The sequence below is a fragment of the Adiantum capillus-veneris genome, unplaced genomic scaffold (genome assembly GCF_014529385.1).
Source record: "Adiantum capillus-veneris isolate H3 unplaced genomic scaffold, ASM1452938v2 Hic_scaffold_325, whole genome shotgun sequence".
NCBI lineage: Eukaryota > Viridiplantae > Streptophyta > Polypodiopsida > Polypodiales > Pteridaceae > Adiantum > Adiantum capillus-veneris.
Genome location: NW_028221436.1, coordinates 5,156,338 through 5,165,561, shown reverse-complemented (window position 1 = coordinate 5,165,561; position 9,224 = coordinate 5,156,338).

The window sequence follows — 9,224 nt, the reverse complement described above, 5'->3', positions numbered from 1 at the left end:
AATGATGGAGAGATTTGCAGCAAAACATAAATTAAATCGATATTATCGTGATTAGGGGTTGAAAAATCTACTCGAATTTCTTATCCAATGGAGTTCTCAAGATGAAAATTGGGTAGCACTTCCCTCCTTTGCTTCTTCTCCAAAAACTATGTGTGCCGACAGCATCTCCCTAAGATGTGTGTACAAGTGTGTGTGTGTGTGTACTGAGTGGGTGTGTGAGCATGTGTCTGTGTGTGTGAGAGCACACTCTTAAATAGGCCTCTCCATGCTGAAAATCGACTTTGCTTGCTATTTGCATCTGAGAGCTACTCCACTTATGCATGGCAAGTCCAGTTACATGCATACCAAGTGTCCAGTTAGCTAGTGTAACTGACTCTCACACTCACTCTCAAGCATGGAAACTCTCCCACAACTCCCAAAAGAAGAGAGGGCGCCCCCTAGATGCTAAAGCAAGCTCTGAGTGGCGTGGGACCTGTTCCCACACAGCCTCGACCCCCGTGCCTCCCCGCACACCTTAGGAAATTCTGGTTTTAGGCTAAAACGGGCCATACGAGTCGGATTTTAATGCCGTAAATTGCTATACTAAGATCTAACTAAGGTGTATCTATCCGAGTACCTACCATCTTTAGCAGCCCCCGGGGTCAGAAAATGCATTTTTTTTCAAATTCGAGGTACGTGTGCATCTTTTCGAAACGGTCAAAAGTAGACAGGTGGTCGGGTGACCAAAAACTTACTATTTTTAGAAAATTTTCACAAAAAATATTTTAACTCACATTTTGAATCTTTAAATTATTCTAAATATCATGGCACTGTCAGAATTTGGAAAATTGCTAAAAATAGTAACTTTTTCCATTATTTCATTCCATGGTACAATGGTGCTCTTTTTGGTCGGGGTCCGAGACCTTACATATATGTTTATACCACTAATGTATAAAGATATCATTGGTCACACTTATCATTCAATAATCAATTTGCATCAATATCAAGTCCAATTTAATAAAAACTGCTACGACAGGAAGTTGTTATATACCAAGTCCAAATCCAATATAAATCCAAATCCAAATATCCGTTAACATATAACCATTTGAAATCCAAATCCGAATATCCGTCATTTTGTATACCCAAGTAACAAAACCATGCTAGGGACAGTGGTGGCTAGCCAGTGCAGCATGATTTTGTGATCGGTGTTGCCTAAATCGACGAATCTACACCAATAAGATGTCTGCCTAGTTAATAATCAGCAAGAATCTGCACTAATACTGTCTAAATCGGCGAATTTGCATTTGGTATTGTTTTAAAAATTGTGAATTTGTAGTTTGTTGTTGTGTTGCCTAAATTGACAGATATGTAGTGACGTGGTGTTGCCTAATTGGCGAACCTACACCAAAATAGCATTGACACATTGCCTAAATTGGAAAATATGTATACATGTGACCAGTGTACCACAAAAGACATAAAAGAGAAAAATATGTACTATCTGTTTGACACCACCTTGGAGTATAGCAAAGTACTTACAAACTGCTGTTCATGAATCCAAAATACCTGAGCTGATGTGAGGAGCTACAGGCTTAATTACAAATCATTTCCATAAAAAATGTCATTCAATGTAAGTAGGAGCCAACATGTGAGGAATGTTTGATTTCATAGCGTATAAGATAATACAAACAAACAAAATATGAAAAAGAGTAGTGATGTACTCTATGTACATTTGGAGGATATACACTATTTAAAAATACATGTACTTGTGTGTGCATATAGAGAGAGTTGTGTTTCTCTTTGAGTGGTATTAATAGACACATTTGGGAGTAAGGCACATTCTTGATGAGAGAGCTAGTATATCATGACTAGGTAGTAAGGTATAGGTTAGTTTAGATATATGATTGATAAGAAGTGTAATGGAAATGGCCCATGAACTTTGAGAATAGCGGAATTAGGATAATTAAGAGAGCATTTTTGTGAGACACTTTGAGAACATAGAAGTAAACTTAATTAGCGGTAGCAAACATAACCATTATACTTAATTAACTTGGCATGAATAATACTTTTTCAAGAGAGAGAGAGAGAGAGAATTAGCGAACTTGACAACAATTGAGGACTGGATTTATGTGAGCGGGTCCTCCCCTCCAATACCTTTTTGTATTATTGATTCTCTCATGATAAAGAGAGACTTGGTATAATACAATCTTTGTGTTCCTTGTGACCTTGGTGATGCTATGAAGATGGAAATCTTCATGCATCACAAGCATAACATAAACTTGTATAAGCATTAACCATCCCCGACCTCAGTCTCAAGGCCTCAAACACCTTCGAAGGTGAAGAGAGCTAGCGACCTACGAGGGTAGGAAGAGGAAGAGAATCATTCATAGGACAAAGAAATAGTTCCTCACTTATCATCCCCTTCTTGCTTAGCATAGCATAATATCATAATAATGAAGATGGAGAGGATGACAAGCTTAAGCATTGAAGCATGGCTTGGTTGGATTTGCATTTCATAGCCAAGAGTGTTGGTGTAGGCTCTCAACTCATTAGGAAAAAATAAATCCCAAAAGGGCCTTGTAAGGATCCCTAATTTTAAGGGATTAAAGCTAAAAATGTGTGTGGTTGAGACAAGGCCATTGAATGAGGGTATTCTCATAGGTTTTTTTTTTAGGCTTTCATAAGCTTTTTGTAGGTTGAAATAGAGGCTAAGGAGGGAGGATAGGTACATTCTCTCTCTACCCAAAAGAGTGGTGGTCTTTATGACAATAACTACCATCTCCCCTTTCTTTTGTCACATCATCAGGGGGTCCATAGCCTCAACCCAAAAGCACTTTTTTTCAAAAAAAATCCAAAAAAAACCTCACTTTTAGTCAAACTTCTCCCCAAACTATATATATACTCAAAAATTCAATTTTCTCTCTCAAATCTCGGGGGTTCACCCATTTATACCCGACTATATAACGTGCGTTCGTCGGGGGGTATTAAAAAAATCCCTCTTTTAACATGTGTGAATGAATAAAATGACCCCTTATTTTAGTAAATTTTCCCAAAATTGAATATAAAAACCCCTTATTTTAATGTATTTTTTTTAAATTGCCTAAATTTTTTGCATTTTCAAACTCCTCCTTTCGAACTCACGTTAAAAATTAACATGATTACATAGTGCACCCCCCCGAGCTCAAAATCACAGCTAGACCTGCAAAATATGAAACTTCCCACCTTTTTTTATTTTCCTCCAAAGTCACTCTTTTGTCTCTCACTCCTCTCTATCTCTTCTCTCTCCTAATTTTCAGTTCACACCTACCTCCTTTGTAACATTTAATGGCCTAAAAACTTGTGTGTGTAGCGGAAATTAGCATGAACATAGTGGGCATTTTCCATTAGAATAGATTCGTAATGGAGAATACCAGAGTGCTTGGGTGGAGAGAGCAACAAAAAGCATAACACCTAGTTGGATAGCATGAACAATACTTTCAAAAGAGAGAGAAATTAAGCTATTGACAACAATTGAGGACCGGATTTCATGGAGCCGGTCCCCCCTCCAAAAGGCTTGTATTATGGTTTCTCCCATCAAGAGAGACATTGTACAATACAATTCTTTTGTGTTCCTTCATGACTAGCTAGTGCAATGAAGATAAAAGCTTCATGCACTAAGAAAAACACTTTAGCAAACACAACATCAATTATTCCCGGTCTCAGACCCAAGACCTCCACACACCTTCGAAGATGGTGAGAGCTAGCAGGGTATGAGAGTAGATTGAGAGGAAGAAGGAGTATCTTACAAGAAGGGATTTCCTTACTCAATGTCAAATAACATTTTTGTTGATTTTGAAAAGACTTCAAATGGTATGATAAACATTTTATGGTGTACCACCTAATGGTGAGCCTACAGTAATGCATCTTTTTTTTTATCATATATTTTTCTAATGTTATTTTGGACATTTTTCAGTGCTATGCTCAAGGTTGGTGTTTGTGCTCAAGCTAGACGAGTGTCAGATTGTGAATAAACGAAGATTAGAAAGGATAAGTATTACTCTCATGAATGAGGCATTATTTCATGCAAAACGTATAGCTATGAACGAGGATTGTGCACCATCTTTCAGTGTGCAGTCGAAGAAAGAAATTTGGTTGCTTGGTGCTATTGAGGTTCCCAAGGAGACCCATGGAGTCCTTGCCTGTATTTTTGAATGCATTCCGTGGATAATAGATGTCATTAAGGCACAACTAACTGGGGAAAAACTCCAAGTAGATGGCATAGGGGAGTTTGAAGTTGATTGGCACTTAGGTGGCGATTTGAAAACAATCAAGTGCATTCTTGATTGGCACTTAGGTGGCGATTTGAAAACAATCAAGTGCATTCTTGAGTGCAAACAAGAGGCAGGAGCTCAATTATTTTTTCCATTTTGCATTAAGGGCTATAAGGGGAATGCACGCAAGATCGCAATGGTCGATGAAACAGAGGAAGATGATAATTCACAAATTACACGTGTGTGGGAGCATTCGGTTCTACGATGTCCTATGCTGGAGGAGCCCAATCGTGCTATAAAAGACAATGAATGGAACCCTATAATTAACTTCCCTCTCAAAAATGTGCATTTTTGCACACTTCACGCTTTTATGCGCATCTTTGATCGTTTATTAAAACTTCATATTGATTATGCCTTTACAAAGAATCCTATGGAGAGGTCGTTTGGTGCTATCTCAAAAGTGGAAGGGCTCTTAAATTCAATAGGTTGTCATGGGACCAACACCTCCATTGTTGCACAGAAGAACAATGCAAGCGCTCAGGAAGTGGCCCAACCAGTGTCCATGAGTGTACTAAAGACAAGGCATTTTTTGAAGAGGTTTCGGTCCAGGGAAAGGGGTGTTGCTACCGGAACATCAACATCTGAAGGTGGATGGGAGTTGTGGAAGGATCTCTACAAGTATACAACGGAAAATGATAGCAATGCAAGTGTTGTGCTTAGCCGACAACATGTTTGGGCGGTATTCAACAAGATGATGAAGATAGTACAACTTGCAAGCACAACCAGTGAGCAACGACAAGAATTCCAAAATTTGGTGGTGGAGTTCACAAAGATAATTGTACATTACACACTATATGGTGAGTGCTTGCTATTCCGACTTGGTCTGTACTATGCTTTAGTTTTGATCATCGATGTGTTGTGGCTTTTTGGACAGCACATCCTCGATAACCATGGTGCATACTTTATGAACATGTATGGTGCATTGGATCTTTGGAGCACGCAAGGTATAGAAAAGTCACACTATCGTGCCAAAGGTGTCTACTTCAAGAATACAAGACATGGAGGAGGTTTAGTGCACTCATGCTATCTTTAGTAAACGTTCAAGTGGTTTTATCGCACCACATTTGGACACAAAATGTCGATTGAACGTGCAAAGTCATCGCTTTGGCAAAAGAAACCCGTTGACTGGCCCAAGTTCGTCCCTCAAAACGCTAGAGATTGTTTGCATTGTTTGATTGTTTATGAAATTTTAGAAGTGTATGTTTCGTTCTATGTTTTTGAATAGTTCTCCAATTTCATGTGGTTTAAAAATTTAAAAGATTATTTTGTCGTGCTTTTAGCGGCTCTTTTCCACCATGTGAACCCACCCTTATATGGCCACCCTATATAAAGAGACACCCCCCCCTTTCAAACACATAACACTCCTTCCCTCACCGAACACCACAAGCTCTAAGAAGGCCCCCAAACGTACTTTCACGATGGCAAGGACAAAACAAACTGTAAAGAAGAATCCTAAGACCATTGAGGTGCGCAAAAAGCAGAAGATGCATGCAAATTGACAACCTGAAGAGCTAGCTGACTCAGATCATGAGACGGACACGTCGGATGAATGTGCAGCATGGGAAGGGGAGGAAATTCCACTGAACCATAGGGTGGGCGGGAAGACATTGCGAGGCGAAATGGGCCCGAGGCCATCTGGCCCAGGTCGCCCCACCATGGCCGGCAAGTCACTGCCTAGTGGAATGGGTGCCAGGCCTTCTGATCAACACAACGATGATGAGCATAGCAGTGAAGATGAGAATTATGATCCAGATGAAGATGCCCCCCAGCCACCTCCCAAGCGCCGTCGAAAGTCAAAATTCTATAGGAAGCTGCAAAGAGCAAAGCCACAAGGAGCTCAGAGGCCCCCACAACATCGACCTCAAAAAACAAGATGATTTTGTGGAGCGTATTGCTGAGATCCGGCATTACCAGAAGACGGCAGACCTGCTTATTAGGAAAGCACCTTTTGCACGGACATGTAAAGAAGTGCTACAAAGCTACAACACAGAGCTTTGGATGTCTGCAATTGCCCTCGATCAATTCAGGAGGCTGCAGAGGTTTATTTGGTCAGTCTCTTTGAAGACACATTCTTATGTGCTATCCATGCCAAGCGTGTAACAATCATTGCCAAGGACATGCAACTTGTACGTCACCTAAGGCAGGACTGATACCTTTGATGTCAAAACCTTTTTTTTGTAACTAACTTTTGTATTGGAATCAATCTACTTTGGAACCCTTGTACTGGATTCAAGTTTTCTTGAGAACTCAATATATTTTCACTTTGCGACAAATACAATCTATCTCTTTTTGTCCAATTTTATTGTCCATTTGTCTACATTTATTTTGTTAAATGGTTGAAGGTGAGATGCTAATCAGCTGTACAAAAGGATAATCAACTGGCAACCAAAGCTAACAAATTATTTTGTTTGGCTTGAAATTGTCCATTATGTAAATATATTGCTTTGTATATGCCAAAAACTTCCAAAGCTTGAGAAATTTGTGTTGTCCACAAGACAACGAGAATTGGCTAGACAGCAGTCTTGCAGGGCCAATTCTCGCTGCCTTGTGGACACAGTGGAAATTGCATGAAATGTCAAATTCAGGGCACACTTGTACAAAAAAAGCTATTGTATGCAAATTTTTTGACAAAGATTTTTCAATGTACAAAATCAAATTTCAAACAGTTTCCTTGTCATTCACTGAACATGAACAAAACAGGAAATTGAAATTTGCAAAGATCATGGAGAACAGAGATAATTTTCATTTAAAAGCTTGTACATATTGCTTAACGATCTTTTGACAAGAGGCGCTTTGCAACCTCTCTACGATGTTCTATAACATTGGGTAGAATGGATGTCAGTACAGAAGTAGCTATAGCTTAGGCATTGTCAACCCCCAAAGCTTGACAAAGAGCTATGCGTGTTATGACCTTGCCCGCAGAAGCCAGTGCCAGAAGTGGCAATTGCTAGTGATTTTTTCGTGCAAGAATAATTGCATGGGCTGTTTGAGGGATGATGGCTAAACATAGGAGTTTACTTGCGGCCTTCAACACCAACAAACAAAATGGCCATTCGTGGAGAAATCCTTGTGAATTATGCACACCTCTTGCATTGGTAGTTTGCTGATGTAGGTAGTGTGCTAGGGCAGCTTGAGGCCCAAACACCATGCTCTCCCCCCTTCCGGCTAGCCCAAAGGTCCATGTCCAAAACATCTTGCCAAATTTTAATTAACAAAAAGCAAAGAAGAAAGGTTGAATTATCAACGTAGAAGATGCTTAGTATTACCTCTTGTTGCTTATCCTCATCATCCATTGTTGGTGTGTCTTCAAGGTTGATAGAGGATTTTCTCTCATCCACCTTGCGGGGGCTCTGCGAACCAGGCGAATCAGAGCAGATAGGAGTTTGTTTGGCAAAAACTTTGGCTTGTGTGGCAACTAACTCCTCGTCCGTGACTTTTCTCGCTGCTCTGCAGCGAGAATGTCCGCTATCACAAGCGCAATTGTGTCAGAAACAGAGTCCCCCAATGGAAGCAGCTTGTCATCCAGAGCTTCTAGTGTAGGATCAAGGGGGAACTCCATCTTGGTGCATATGAAGCTAAGACACTCATCTAGTCGGACACCAGAAGCCTTTTCAAGATCATGAGAATATATACTCCTCATCTTCTATAATTATGTTTCTGAGACGACAAATCTCCACTTCAAGCATTGTAGCAGGGTCACGGCACTCGGGGTCGGACACCTCGAAGGTGCCAGCAATCTGCTCTCTCGTTGCAATTTCTTCTTCCAAGCCATGGAGATATTTGGCAGCTTGCAGTCTTCGCTCACTTTGGAGATCTATAGGCGCAGCCTTGGGATCTATACGATCCGCCAGCACCCCACCCACTCCCAAATGGGGATCTCCATCTCCTCTGAGGAGGGCTCCTCATTGACGAGAAGAAGAGAGTGGAAATATTGGACAATAAAGATTGCCCAATTTTTCCCTTCTTGAAGGAGTCTGCAACTTCCTTTGTCACTTGACGGAAGTGGTTTGCCTCTTTTGCAATCGATTCAAAGAGAGCTAGTCTCTTTGAAAATGTGTGTCACCCTTGTGGATGTAGCGAAGCAAATCACATGGTAACCACAGCATGGCGTTGTCTTCAAAGCTCACAACATACTTGAGTATGTGCATGTATATACTCTATGATGTCGTGAAAAGTGTCATTGTGGAGTTGCATGGTTTTTTGCAAGTCCACTGTGCGGGTAAAGAAGCCGTGAAGATCACTCTGTTCAACATATTCGGTGTCCTCAAAGAAAAGAAGAGACCCTGAAAGGGGTGTGTGTCTCTTCCGATGCTACTGCTGCGTGGGAGGAGGATGCGCTAGCATGTGCTGCCATGGCTGTGTGTGTTGTGTGTGTGGTGTGTGTGTGTGTCTTCTTTCTGTCTCTCTCAAGTGTTGACAGAATAATAAGAAGCCCCCTCTCCTTCATATACCTCCCCACCCCCCCACCCCCCTGCTTGCTACAAAGAAAGACACCATCCCAAAGCTCTTTGATATACATACAAACACACATGGGTGTGCACACAAACACCCAAACAAAATCTAAAAAAATTAATCAACGAAGGTGATACTATAATGACAAAAAAAATTTGAATTTCCATTAAATAGAAGGCTTTATTTGGCATTAGAGCCTGTTACATTGATCTATTAGATCAACTTAAAGATAGTGTGCTGCCAACCCTCCACTCCTCTTGCACTTTCATGGTTGCCTCCATCCACCTACCAATCTGAAACAACAAATATGATTTTAATCAGACTAACAATTGGCACATATATACTAAACTGACCTTTTGCCGATTAAGACGAAAGTAAGCATCTTTGATTTCTTCGTAGCCCAAGATAATCAAGTGTTCCCGTATGTTGGTGAGTGTTTAGTGTTCACTGAATTGCACAATCTCAAAAACACCATTTGACAAAGTA